Source organism: Vulpes vulpes, chromosome 3, assembly GCF_048418805.1.
Source record: "Vulpes vulpes isolate BD-2025 chromosome 3, VulVul3, whole genome shotgun sequence".
Taxonomy (NCBI): domain Eukaryota; kingdom Metazoa; phylum Chordata; class Mammalia; order Carnivora; family Canidae; genus Vulpes; species Vulpes vulpes.
Window position 1 is genome coordinate 104630530 of NC_132782.1, and position 15679 is coordinate 104646208.

Sequence of the window (15679 nt, forward strand, 5' to 3'; positions counted from 1 at the left end):
TGTGTAAAAGGAAATGTCTTTCTTGATCTGACTTTGCCAAAGACTCTTTTGGAGAATGAAAGGGATTCTGTGTAATAAGGAGCAACATCTGAAAATCAGCCATTCAAGGAGTCATTCTGTATTAATATCCCAGTGCTTGCCCTTTATCTCATTGCCTCCCCTTGTCTCTGCAAAAAAATGAGTATGGCAGTTAGGTATGTCTTAGAATGACTGGTGCCTTTGGGGCCTGAAGTCACATCTGGAAAGGACCCACTTCTGCAAATGCATCTCTGCCTTTAGGATGCAGAAGCACAGACCCGAAGCTCTTAAGGATGGCTCTCAGAGGACTGAGCCCTGAGGCTGGATGGGTTCCAGGCTCAGTTCAGTGGACGTCAGTTTAGGGGTCTTCCAGAGACCTCTAATAAAAATAATGGAATTCCTAAATTCTGCAGATCTTCTAAGGAACTCAGTCTGTCTTTATATGTGATCTCATCCCTCCTTTCCAGATCAGAAAAAGACCAGACCCTTTGATCTGTTCATCTAAACCAAAGTAACCCTCCCTACAGGAGATTTATTACCACATTTTCATGATTCTAAGACACTTCATTTGTAAGCCACATCACTGGTATGATAGCACCTTTCTGGAAGAAAAACACAAAAATAAATATGCACATCAATTGTCAGTTGCACTTTGAGAAATGTTAAAATGTGGAAAGATGTACAACTTGGAATCGAAGAAAAAATTAGTCATACTAACTTAATGGGCACTTGTTGCAACAGAAATGCTAGAGCTGTCAGTGGATTAGGAAGCCCAGCAGTGGCTGTGTGATAGGAGAGTTCCCAGCCTCCCCCCTCGTCCTTTGTCTACGTGTTTGTTCCACGGTCTTCACAAACCCTGAGCCTGGCCTCCAGAAAAAGTTGGTGCTTAACTGTTGATGTCACACATATCCATAATAACTGTCCCCTGTGACTCCAACCTCTCTCTGCAGCTAGGCAAGTTTTTTTTTTTTTTTTTTTAATTTCCTGCAGAAAATCGACTGCTATCCTAGAGACTCCTACCCCTTTAACTCACCATGTCTTAATGTGGTGGGTGATTAAGACACACCATCAGGCAACAGGAAAGTCTACACTGGTGACTGCTTTGCAAACCTCATTGGCATTTTTCTGGAGGGGCCTAGAAGGACAAAGGGAGTTGATATTTACCATATGAAATTCTCCATAGGAATTATATGCCTCTTATTTATCTCTTTGGTCCAAAACAAGACTTATTTCCTTGGTTAGAGAGACCCTCTTTCCAGTTTGATAATTCCGAAGAATAAATGCCAAGACTGTGCGTGTGACTGGGAGTGTCTGAGAATGACCTTGGGAGCCACTAACCCACCCACTGCGGGTGTCCATTGGCAAAAGGAAAACGTTAGCCCACATCAGTCAGAGAGTGGAAGCAGAGAAGAGCTACAGAGTTCACAAAGCATACAAGTGAGGGAACCATGTAACAGACAACTCCTGGAAGGATGAAAATTGTTTCATGTGTCTTTCTCTTCTCCGATCTATTGGATCTACAGAGGTACATCAGGTCTCCGTGATGGTTGTCCATAATCCGAGCACCCTGAGCATCATCTGATTGGGCTGGAGCTGATCACGTGGCTCAAATAGGGCCTGTAAATTCTCTCTAATAGAATTCAGAATCCAATTAAGCCTGGCAGTCTCTATTTGCGGTTGGCTAAGAGCAGCAGTTATGAGGTCAGACACCTGAGAAGTGCACCCACCACTTCCCAGTTGTCCTTAGGCGCTTAACCCCTGAGCACCCTCCCTTGAAAACTAATAAGGGCAGTGGCAGCACCCACACCATCTAAGATGCTTAGCACATTGTTCTCGGCATATAGAATGTGCTCAATAAATACTAACATTAATTGTTTTAGTTTCCAATGAAGGCCATAACAAGTTATCACAAACTTAGTGGCTGAACACAATGCAAATTTAATATCTTACCATTCTGTAGGTTAGAAATCCAATATAAGTCTCATCCTGTGATTGTGTGATTGCATTGAACCCACCTGGATAATCCAGGCTAATCTCTCTACTTTTAAAGTCAGTTGATTGGCAACCGTAATTCAATTAATAATCTTAATACTACTTTGGTACAAAATGTAGCACGCGGATTCTGGAGATTAAGATATGGACATCTCTGAGTGGGCATTATTCTGCCTACCACAACTATAAAAAAAATTGGAGGTCTGGGGCAGCAATAGTACAAGGTAGAGATGGTGAAGAAAAGAAAGCAACTTTGCAGGAGAATGAAGAGAGTCCAGATATGTAGAGTTCTGAGGTCTTCCCAGTTCCCCAGTCCAGCTCTTCTGGAGGCCCATCTTCATTCCTTCACATGGCTTCCCCAAACTGAAATTACATGCTTCATTACATGATCATTACAGCAAATCCTCTCCCTCCATTAATTTTTGTTTCTTTTTTTAGCTGGCTCAAGCAAGCTTAAGTAGGTTGCTAATAGTTAACAAGGGGTGCCTGGGCTCAATCAGTTAAGCCTTCAATTCTTAATTTTACTCAGATCATGATCTCAGCGTAGTGAGATAAAGCCCAGCCTTGGGCTCTGTTCTCAGTGGGGAGTCTGCTTGAGATTCTCTCCCTGTCCGTCTGCCCCTAGCCTCACTCATGTGCTCTCTCTCAAATAAATAAATAAAGTCTTATAAAGAATACTTAACACTTGGAATCTTAATAAGATGGAAATGTTCCCAGTAATAATGTTCTGTATCACAGCTACTCAGCAATGAATCCTATCACAGTGACTACTTTTATAAAAACATTACTCAACAGTGATCATCTACTCTTCACTCTCCATGTATAATATGCCTTTGAAGAACATGCCACAGCTCGAATACCTTGGGACTTGGTCTTTGGGTGATGAGTTTGTTTCCTTTTTCAGGCACAAAACACTCATCTAGAGATGACCCAGGCCTTTTATGTCAATCAGTGGTATCTAAATGCGTAAAGTTATACTACTCATTGATAATCTACTGCAGGATTATAGCTGAGCCAAGTCCATTCATACCTTTTCTTTGCCCAGAAGTGCAATGCTCTCTTGAAAGGTGTTCTCAGACTTCCTCTTCCACCTCTTATAAATTGACATTATCTCTGAACTACTGTGTGAAAGACAAAGACATTCAGGTACAGGATTTCCTGGAGTACTGGCCTTGCACTGTGTTATTACACTTGGAATTGGTTTGTGGATAGACTTGAAGAAATGTGCATTTGAATCCTAACTGTACCTCCTAAGAGCTCAGGGAGCACAAGCAAGCTACTGAGCCTCTCTTAGCCTTAATATCCTCTTCGTATAAAATAGAGATAATGTTTCCCACCTCAAAGGATTGTTATGGGAATTAAATGAGAATTCTGTGCCTGATCTAGTGCTGAATATACAGCAAATATTCAAAAGTGGCAGCTTTCACTCATTTTATTTGGTTGAACCAGGAATCAAAAACACATCTCAGGTATTACCTTTTCTTGTATCACCAGGAAAAGAACTAAAAAGAAGTTCAACAAGTACAAAACATGATTTTCCTTTGGTTATTCTTTTTTTTTTCTTTTTTGAAGAGAAGTAAGCCTTTATTTCCTTGTTCACAAATAAAGCTGCTGAATTGGTTGCTTTTTGGTGATCCTTTGGTCCTTCTTGAGTCAATGAGTGTAGGCAGAGAGTAGAAGAAAACCAGGAAACCAGAGATCTGAATACCATATCTATACAGAGTAATTGAATACATTTCAAAAGCCTAATGAAATGGAAGAAGGTAAGAAGCAGGATGGAATTTAGAGCACAATACCATTTACGTAAATGTGAAATATGCACACACAAATACCATATTTTTTCAAGGGTATAGGTACATTTTAAGTGTGTATAAAATATGGAAGGTGACTTGAAGGATATATATTATATGCACTAGTGTAAGTACCTGGTAGAGAAAAATAGGAAGGAAAAATTAAATGAAAAGAAGCTTCTAGCACTGGATGATAATTTTAACATGCTATGAATGGGAGAGTATGCCATTTCCTCTCCATATATTTATATTCTATATTCATATATATGTGAATCTTTAGTAGGATAAATATAAATTATTATAAAACCAAGATCTAAATGTTGATCAAATACATACCTATCAGCGAGGTCTCCAACTCCATAATTCCCTTCTGTGGTTTTCCTTGAACTCAATGAGTTAGGAAAGTTCTGATTCTACTCTGTGATTCATACTCACTGAGTTTCTTGGGTGATATCATTAAAAGTATAATAATTATAGGGTTTTCCTGTGAATGGAAAAGTGCATATTGGTGATGGAATGTCATTTGTCTCCACCAATGGTAATGTTTTGAAAGCCATGGGCTCTGAGACTAACTGTGATCCTAAGGCTGTGGCAATAAAAGTCATGGTCTTCAACGCCCTGGACTCATAAGTTGAGTATTGCTTTTGCACAATGACAACAATGATTAATTTCATCCAAATCATCCTTTCTCTCACTGTTAATCTGCTGTGTTTTTCTGAACATTTTCCTGTGGATTAGTATTGATGCTTGGGTTTCCTTGGAGAGAACAAGCGATATAGCAAAAGCCTCCCAAGATGTGTACCGATGCTCTTCTCCTATTGATCTAATTAAAGATCATGATGCCTAATATAATTAGTTCAGTCGGCCTTTCTGTCTGGATGGTTCTTACACTTTTAGACATGTAAGCACCACAGCTAAATTGCTCTGGGGTAATGAATTGCAATTTTAAAGGAAGCGGCTTTCAGGGTACAAATACGTGAATCAACTAGGACATTAATTATAGGATTTCCTTTTTTTCCCCTAAGCAATCGATGCTTATTTTCATCCTAGACTTTTTTCATCTAGAGGCGGGACACTCAGTGCCATTTTGTGGAACATGCTTTAAATTCTTGACTTAATGGACTGTCCAGAGCACAGGATGTGTGACTTAATACTTTAGTTCAGATGATATCTAGCATTTTATTTTATGGTACAAGAGATAAAAGGGGGACCTGGGAAAATGTGTAAGTCTTAAGAAAGCAAAACTATATAAGATCTGGATCACATGATAAGGAATTGACTTTGTGGAGAGAAGAATGAGATCAGTAGAGCTATTGGGAGATTTGAAGAGTTGATGACAGAAAGATTAGGGAGTTCTCATCTGAAATTTTCCAGGTTTTCAACTAAGTAGAGGTAAGGTCATCAGATGGGAGAATGGGTTAATGACAGTGACAATAATAATAATGTTATCATTATTATCAATAGCCAGCATTCATTGAGTTCTTCCCATGTGCCAGGTATTACTTTAATCAATTTTTAATATATTAACCCTTAATCTTCACAACGACCTTATGAAGCTAGATTGGATCTTGGAAAGCAGATGAATAAGCTCAGTAAAAAAAAACATTGTAAGATATAAAATGAGTATCTGGATTTATTTTCTCTCTAGTGTTTTTAGCGGCTCAGGTATAGCACAGAGAAGGCAGATGGCTTACTGCATCTAGGGTTGGGTTTTGCCAAGCAAATATGGTATGGAGAGAAAATGAGTCAGGAATATTGTGTGAGTGGGCATTTGGAAGCAGGCAGTTGCAAGTGATGGACCATGAGAATGGGAGAGAAAAGTAGTGGAGGAGGACAAATGAATCTGGAGAAGGTGGTGGCCTGAATGGCCTACAGTCATAGTGAAGTTGAAGAATTATGGTATTGGACCTAGTTGCCTTCAAGCTGGAAGAATAGGAGTTTGTGGTCATGGAATCAGAAGCTGGTATTTATGTTTATAGATGGAACAGTGTTCAGTGATGGTGAGTTCTAAGGCATGTCCCTAAGTGGTAAAGAGGACATGAAATGATAGACATGGTCAGATTCATATTTGGGAAGATGAACAGTAGGCAAGGGGTAAGCCTGGAGGCAGGGAGAGGATTGGAAAAGTTCCAGTCATCCTGGAGAAAGAGAGATTGTGGCAGCTTGGCTAGAATGGTGGCAGTAAGGATGCAGATGAGGAAGCAGAGGGACCGGGGAGACATTTAGCAGGTAGAAGTGTGGAAGAACTTCATGGATTTGACTGAATACAGAATCAAGGAAAGGGATGAAGCAGAGTGATACCCAGATTCTAAGTCCCAGTCTTGACAACTGGGTGAAAGTTGATAGGCTTCAATCATAAAAAAAGAACTGGGAAGGAAAAAAATAATGAATTCAGGGTAGACAAGAAGAGCTGGAGATACTTCAAAAGGTTTAAGATAAACCACGATTTCTCTTACATATAGACAGGATCCTTCGATGTTGCTTTCAATGTTGCATCTCCTGGAAAGAAAGGTTTGTATGTGCCTCAGTCACTAAGGAACTCAAATAGGCTCTGTGGGAGGAGAGAGTATTAAAAATGGGGAGGTGAATACAGAAGTTGGGAAAGGCATTACAAAGACTGAAGGTGAGACCCAGCAGACTAGAAATAAGTGAAGTGGTGCTCTCAGGTCAGGCTGTAGTCTGCTGAACCAGAGCATGAATAACAGCCGGCAAAAACTACAAACATCCTTTATGTTTCTTGGAGCTGTGGCCATCTTTGTTGCCTGTGCTGTGTATCCTCATGCTGGATCATCTTGGAAGAAGAAAACCTTCAGAATCTTCTCAATTTCCATCTCCTCACAATAACATGAAGGGTCTCATTGGGTTGCAGATAAGACAACTCCACTCACAGGAAAGTAAGTAAAACATAAGACTTCAGTGGACTCATGGTGAATGTCTTTGACTGAATCTGAAGAAAAACACGAGAAAAAGCAGCCTTCCAGAAAGGTAGGAGGTGGGGACCAGGACAGCTCTTGAATCCCAGCAGCAGGGCTGTGTGTACTTTCACCCTGCAGCTCTGCTTATCCTTGGTACATATCCATTAGTGTGGTGGGTATTTCTTGAGCATCTATTATGGGCCAGGCATTATGCCAGATGCTGGGGCTATAAAACTGAACAAAAGGAAAGATGACCCCCATCCTGATAGAGCTTGGAGTCTGCTATGACATGTGGTCATTACTCAACTAATGACACACACAGATGTGTAACAGGAGGTGGGGGGTCACATATCAGGAACCTGGCTGCTGAGGACCTACCTGAGGGAAATTTTCAGAAAAGATGAACTGGATAGAATCCTTCAAATAACTATTACATCAATTCACATGACATCATTACTTTCCATGATATGAAAGACCAAAGATTGCCACTGTCCCATACATGTTTCCAAAGTCCTTTGGGGGAGACAGCATCTGGGGAATGGAGAGGGCAAAGGATTTTGGGAAAGACACTTGGCCAAATCATCTGTGTGTCTGTGGGCAGATGACTTAGTCTACCCTACTCCATCCTCTGTAAAAGGAGAGATCATCACAATAGCCTCTGTGTCCCAGGCTGGTACACACTATAATATCATTTTAATGCCATTTTTGCCTCAAGGGGTACAAATTGTCACCCTCATTTCATAAAAGTAGAAACAAAGGTTGAACATGTTTTAAACCAGGAATGACTTCCAAGTCTACCTACCCTTCATCATTTTCCTCCTCAAATCTCATAACCTTCTACATCGAATGAGTAATTATTATCATTATCATTCTTAACAGAAATAATAGCAGTGTTCAATTGATAATATAATTACTGCTGATAGCTACGACATATAGCACACTATTTGCCAGGCACTGTTCTAAACACTTTCCATATATTTATTCATTTAGCCCCTGGAACAACCTATAAGATAAAATAGTATAATCTCCACTTAACAGATAGGTAACTGAGACACTAAGAAATTAAGTAATTTGAACAGGTTACATAAGTAGCAGAGCTATAACTTGAACTACAGAGACTAGTCTCAGAGTGCAGGCTCTTCACATTTCCGATCTCTCTCTTGCTCACTTGTTGTCTCTCTCTGATTTTCACTGTGTGTGTCTCTCAATACACACACAAACACACACACACACACACACACACACACACACACAAACCCCAAAGGGGAAAAACAAAACCCACTATGATTACTCATCACAGATTTTTGCCTGAATCCATTTTTAAAATGAAGCACAAAGGAACATAAACTTGGTGTTACAACTTGCTATTACTGCTACTGACTCCATTTTACTGATAAGGAAACTGAGGCTCAGAGACCTCTCCTTATTGGAGATAACTCAGATTGTAATTGGAGGAGTCAGGATTCAAATCCAGGTCTGGTTGACACCAAAGCCCTACTGATATGAGGACATGAAAACAGTTTCCCATATCCTTTCTCAACTGGTTCCATCTCAGCCCTTCTTGAGTGAACTTTGGGGCCTTTGTGAAAAAATAAAATAAAAGATCAGTATGGTAAAAAGTGCCTATTAGGTCTTAAGTCATGCCAGCCCTCACTCTGAGATACCCATACACCATACCAGGCTGTGTCCTCATTTCAAAAAAAAAAAAAAGTCACAACATGAAATTGATCTCTCGTGTATTTTCTGCTTCTGTTATAATCTCTGGCATGGAAATGAGTTATTTAGGTTGTTAGTAGCTGACAGTCCCCATAAATTGCAAGAGGAGGCTCAGCAGGGTGACAGGTGATGCTGTTTTGTACTTTGTCATACTACATCTCTCTCTCTGGTTATAATCTCTCCCTGCAATTCCATGTACCAAGCGGCCATGAATTATACATGTACTTTCTGAAGTTTGATGAAAGTTCTCCCACCTATTAAATTGCCAGGTTCCCAAATCTAACATAAATCTAATCCAAACATGCTTAGGAAAATATTGTGCCATTTGTTCTTCTAATATTGTGCCTTTTCCTTTGTTGTATCATGTATTCATAGTGTCGAGAGCTTCTGCTTACTGTATATTCACCTGGGGATCACAAACCAGTCAAATGAGTCTGCAACATGGCTCAGAAAGGTTAGCAATTCAGAAAACACAGGCTCATTCATTCCACCCCATCACGTAGGATGAAACCCTTTCACTGCCCTGGAAGCAACTAGCAGGGGAAAGAAAACTGTAGTAGAGAAGTCAAAATCCCAAATAAAAATCCCAAGATGGGGAAATCCAGCTTACTTCCACTGGCTTACTATTGCCTGTGGGTGAAGAAATTAACCTTTAGGAAAGCATCCTCGGTTCTTTGTGATACAGCTTCTTTCCATCTGTGCATGTTGCTCTGATCTCAACACACTTTCTAGCCATGTCAAATGATAACCAATCCTTGGCACATTCATGCTGAAAAATCCTATTGTGAATTATGAATGACCCTGAGATCCTTTTATTGATTAGGATTTTTTTTTCTGGTTGCAAGTGAAAGAACCATAACTCAAACTGACTTAAGCAAAAGGAAGAAATTCTTGTGCTATGTAGTTAATAAGTTCAGGAATATAGGAAATTGTAGGCGAGGCTGGATCCAGGAGTTCAAAGGACATCACCAAGACTCAGATTCTCACCATCTCTCAGCTCTGCTCTCCTCTATGTTACTGTCATTTTAGATAAGCTCTGTCCTTTAGTTGGAAAAAAGTACTTGGCTTACCTGCAAGCCAGAACAAAGATCATGCTTATTTAAAAAAAAATAATAGTAGAAAAGCTCCAAGTATTTATTGAAGATTTGAGTCGAGAAAAAAAAATTAGAGAGTGTTGCACATGAACATCCTACTTAAGAGTATCTCTGGAAAAGTCAGATGATCTGACAATATCAAGCCTTCCCTGATAAATGGTAACCATGGACTGGCTGCTTAGAAGCATTCTGTTGAAACAGGGCATGTGCTCTCTTTTTATTACCATCCTTCCCACACCTTATTGTCTCCCAACTCTAGAACCAAAAGTTAGTTGTCATGTATTATGCTTTCATTGTAGTTTTTGTTTTAGAAGAGAATTTTCTTTATGGCCATATCTTTAAGAAAAATGAGTCAATTAGGGGTACCTGGATAGTGCAGTCAGTTAGGAGTCCAACTCTTGGTTTTGGTTGAGGTCATGATCTCGGGGTGATGAGATCAAGCCTCACATGGGACTGCACACTCAACACAGAATCTGCTTGAGATTCTCCCTCCTTCTCTCTCTGCATCTCATGTATGTGCTCTCTCACTCTCTTTCTAAATAAAAAATAAATCTTTTCCAAAAAAATGGGTCAGTTAATGAATACTGAGAGCCATGTGAATTTCCTTACACCTATTTCACTATAGTTACATATATTGTCTACTTGATGTCCAAGAGAATGGTAGCTTGTGGCTTCCATGGGAAAGTAGTCTTACTTTGATGGGATGGTAGTTAGGAGAGTTGGCCATTCTTAGACAACCAGGATCTAGGAGACAAAACAGTGCAGACAGAATGAGAGCACTGACAGATATTCACCCTCAATTTAAATATTCCATCTCCTTTTTTCCCAAACTGAATCTACACCCTGACATTTGGTCCATAGCTAAACTGACAGCTCTTGGTGACTGTCTCAGGGCACATATGTGGAAAATGGGTTCCTCATCTTTCAAGTTGGTCATCCTCTTGGGATGGAAAGAAAGGAATCTCCAACTATTTTAAGAAAGCAATGCTGTAGGTTGTCATATGGTTTCAACAAGGGAGCTTCCTTTCTGGGATCAGAGTGATTCAGTGGGTGCTTTTTGCTTGGGACTGGCAAAAAAAATCCAAATGCATATATATATATTTATATATTTATGCCAGTTGAAGTCAGAAATGTAAGGAGGTAATGAATGAGACTCAGAGGTAATAAAGTCAGATACCCTGGAGAAATAAAAGACTAGGGGTATACACATGTATGGTTATGGTTTGGATAAATCTTAGTATACCTAACCAAGGACTCAGATTCATAATAGGAACCACCAAATGTGCATTTATTAAATTATTGCTTGTTTCCTTGGATTCCTTCAGGATCTAGGACCTCCACTGACTCTTTATTTGGGATAGAGGCTATGTTATTAACACCTTTTAACATAAAGAAGGACGATTATTATTCCTCCACTTCTGGGTTGGAGAAAGTTGATTCTGGACAGGTTGGGTAGTTTGCCTGAATGCACCTGAGCAAGTATGAGCAGGATAACCACACAGCCTTTCCACAACTCCTGGAAAGGGGGAAACCAAGAGAATTCTGATCTTATGAGACTCCACACTGGAACACCCTCCCTTCAGTATTTAACTATAATTAGCGACAACCATCCATATGGTGACTTTTCTCAGGCCAGATGGGTGGTTGTCAGGCGGCACATGATCTTTGCTTCACTTTGAAGGAGACGTGAGTAATCCTGGGGATATTAATCCAACAGGGGCTATATTTATCTTCATTTCTTTTGTTAATAACACATCTCTATTTCTTCTCTAGCCATCAGGGAGTATAGGGCACAAGCACCAAGGTAGTCCTACCTGGAGCCCAAGGAAAAGGATGCCTCCACTCTGTGGTTCCTACTTGTTTCCACAGACTCATGCTCTAATGGCCTCAGCCACCCTCAAAGGAGTGTGGGAACCCTGTAAGATATCAGACCCTTAGAGTTTGTCCAGACAGTATGACAGATGAGGAGACTGGGGCTCAAAAAGGATGTGTGGCTGATGTGTAGCAAGTTACAGGTGGGGCTAGAGTGAAAGTCACATGATTTCTCTTTGGTTTTATGTGGGAATGGGAGTGACATCCTATTTTGCATCCTAGGGAGCCAAACCATAAAAAAATTACATGGCGACCTCTTTATTTTTACTCTCAAAACATGAAAAATTATGTGGTTACCCTATTTCAAGGGACTACAGTCACCTTTAAAAGGAGGCAGAGGGTGGGTATTGTCAGCATATATATGGTGGAAGTAGAGCCAGAAAAGCTTTCAGGATTCAAGGTGGTCCTACAAACAACCTACTCCATCCATCCCTCTTTAGTCCATGAGCTTTCTCCCTAATGACAGCTCTGCATCTCCTCTCTCAACTCAGCCTAACACAGAGAGCCACACCCATGGCTGTCCCACACTGTCTCTCATTCACCAAGAAGTGAGCCCTGCAGGGACAGAGGCAACACCATCCTGTTACTCTGGATTACTCTGGATTGCCTCTGGATTGCCTCTGACCTTGACACAAACAGAGTTGCTATAAATACCTTCATCCCCTTCTTTCAAGAGTTGTATTTAGTGTCTTTACCTCCTTTTCTAGTCTTTCTCCAGTCTGGATATCTATTAGATCCCACTTTGAAGGTCCTTAATATCAAGTAAAATTTTCAGCCAACATGATCTGGCAAAGTTTGTGGTATCTTTATTATTTCCTATCATTGTTCTCATTGTTATCATAGTGCATTTTATTAGCAGTCTCAAAAGCTTTCAGGATAAAAAAGTATGAACATCAACTATTATATAAAAGAAAAAGGCTCCAACACAGGTAGCATACATTTGTGACTTTGGATAAGTTACTTAATCTTTCTATATCTGTGTCTTCATCTGTAAAATGAGAATACTTCCTACCTGATATAGTTATTGTGAGTGTTGAATGAGAAGATGTCCATGGAAGTGCCTAGAGAGACCCTACCACCTAATACTTGCTCAATAAATACTTACATCTTGGCCCAAGTAATTCCTTAGGCATCAACCAATGAGCTATCTAGCTCAGACCTCCAAAACTTATGCATCATTCTCCTTTTTAGTCCTGAGGTCTTTGCCCTGAGTTCTTTCTTTCTCCAGGGTATCTGGTTTATTACCTCCTTATATTTCTGACTTCACCTGGCCCTTATGCCCAAAGCCCTACCTCTCCTCCCCACTATGGCCATCAGATATTTCTAGATGGGTGAATTGCCTCATTTTTGCCCCCATCAAAGAGACATAAATCAGTTAGGGTCTTCCCTCTTTTCCTGAGCCAGAGATAGCAAGTATCTTTCAAACTAAAGGCTGGCTGTGATTGGGTGATAGTGGCTGAATTCTTAAGGTTCTAAATCTCTTAATAAACTCAGTGGGAAGGAGTTCCATGATTGTTTAGCAGTGTCTGCATGGGCAAGAGTGGAGAGTGACAACCCATATTCCATCTCTACTGTGTGCTGATGATACTGATTTGTTTCCCAAGTCTTCCTAGAATTGTTGCCACATTACACTGTGAGCCAGGATGCAGGTGAGGTCATGAAGCAGCACAAAGCCATAAGCTTCCACTGCCACTTGACAAACCACTCAAATGTTTTCCCTTCTGGTTCATCAGAGGCTCCATATTCAAATGCAAAACTGCTTGTTTTATCATTCCCTCATTATTGCATAAGGAGAACAGACCCACAGAACCATCCTTCCTGGGTAGTGGGGGGAATTAGGCCATTATGTTCTCTCTCCATCTTTTTCAAATGTTTTTAATGAGGCATGCAATTAGGGGGGATAAAAAAACTCAGGGGAAACAAGGTATGACTGTGTGAGTCTTTAGGACACAACAGCAATTGCATTATCAGTAACTACCCTTTAAGGAGTACCTACCACTATATATCCTAGCACTGTGGTAGGGGCAAAGCTTATGGCTTCTCATTTAACTTTATGACAGTCCTATGAGGCCTGTACTATTAGTTTTCATTTTACAGGTGGGAAACTGGTCCACATTCACAGTGCAGGTGAATAGCAGAGCTGTATTTTACCCTGGATATTTGTCTGGGTCCAAAATCTGAGTTCTTTCAAGATACCATGTTGTTTCTGAGGAAGGATCTACAAATTCTTAGCTACAGGTCAGCCTTCCTGATCTAATCATTCCCTTTATTTAACTGGCATTTGAGATGAAGTTTCCTTCTATGAGTGTGTGTGTATGTTTCTGCAAGAAGCGTAGCTTTCTACAGTAGATTGGATTAGAAGATGTGGAATCAAAAGGCCAGAGTATGAAGCATGCATCAGTGGGGTCATAAAACAAAGGAGAAGTCTGAATTGGGTCTTACCCCCAAGCCAGAGAGCCCGAGATGAGCCCATCTCCACCCCTAGGTTCTTAGTTTCCTAGGGCCGCCATAACAAAGTAACCCAAAATGAGGGGCTTAAAACAACACAAATTTATATCTCATAGTTTTGGAGACCAGAAATCTGAAATCAAGGTGTCAGCAGGCCCATGATCCCTCTAAAGACAAAGGGAAGGGACTGTTTTGTGACCCTCTCTTAGTTTCTGGCATCCTTAAGCTCTCCTTGTCTTATAAATGCATCCTTCCAGTCACCTGGCTGTCTTCTCCCTCTGTGTCTTCACATCATCTTCCCTCTGGGTATGACTGTTTCTGTTTTATAAGAACATCAGTCATATTGGATTAGGACCTACCTTAATGACCTCATTTTAACTTAATTACCTCTGTAAAGGCCTTGTCTCTAAATAAGGTCACATTCTGAGGTCCTGGGGGTTAGGGCTTTAATGCTTATTTTTGTGTGGAGTGAGACTCGACTCAATCTATAACTCCTGGGTTCTCTGTGTGGGAGTCAGAATTTAGGAATTAGCTTTTCACATGCAAATAATCAAAAGATGAATAAGGAAGTATGAAAAGTTACCATATCCAAAAGTGGGATTCACCTTTTGCTAGCACATAAAACTGATGTGGAATATCCTACTTTAGGAGGAGAAGACGGGCAAAATTTTTGAGCACCTACTATGTGCCAGGTTCCCTGTCAGAACTTTACAATCACTGCCCTATTTAGCTCAATTAGTAATGGGGAAACAAGTATTTATATCAATCCATTGATCCTTCACAACAAACTCAGGGGGAAGGGAATCCTACTGTCTTCATTTTACAGATGGAAAGAGTGACCTCCAGAGAAGGAAGATGCCTGAGGCAGCAGGACTAGAATTCCAAATCAAGAGCAGTGAGATTCTTATTTCCATAGTTGGCTATGTGTGTCCATGAGGGTTGGCTGGCGACCACCACTGGCTCAGACTTCGGATAATTGGGCCAATGGTCACCTAGAAGCAGATTCTCCCCTTTAGGAAGAATCTGATGGCAGAAACATGGGAAGTCCAAGAAAGAGGAAATGAAACACAGAGCTCATTGACTGGTGATGATTGTCTATCCCCAGTGAGAAGAGAAAATGAACTGGGTTTTGATTCTTGATGTTAAATTTGACATTAAACTTTGAAACTTGGCCTCAAAGTCTAAAGATTGCCAAACCTCAGTTTTCTCATCTGAAAACTGGGGACACTAACATGGCTGGAGAAAATTAAATGGAATAATATTTGTAGGAAAACATGATGAAAATGTTGATCTTAGTTTCTGTCATTGTTGATAGAGCAAAGACAGTTTGGAGCTAGATGAGGTGGACATTTCCTGAGAGAAAAGGCCCTTTGTTATCCTTTTCAACAAGGTTATAGAGTTTCACCAGGAAGCATCAAGCATTAATCATGTCAGCAAGCAGGAGCAATGGAGAATGCCTCTACTCCCACATCTTTTTGCTGCAAAGCTGTGGATGGTTACCTTAAGGCAAAGTAGTTTATGTACCAGATATTCACAGAATGATTTTCCTTCTGTTCCTGTTTTAGGACATCCTTGCTGATCTCCCCCATCCGTCTCTCCCAAACATTTTAATGGTTAAGTAGAAACCTGAGTTCTTTTCTTCTCAAAGTTAAACAACTCATCCCTTCAAATGCATGATGTGGCTCTTGGCTCCAGAGAGTCTGAGATTGTTGGAAGATGTCCAGAAGTTCCATTCACTCTGAATGCCATGAAATATGCATAACATCAAATAGGCAGACTTGAAAACCTCCCTCCCTCCCTAATTTCAGGAGAGTGGTAGTTGTTATATGCTTGC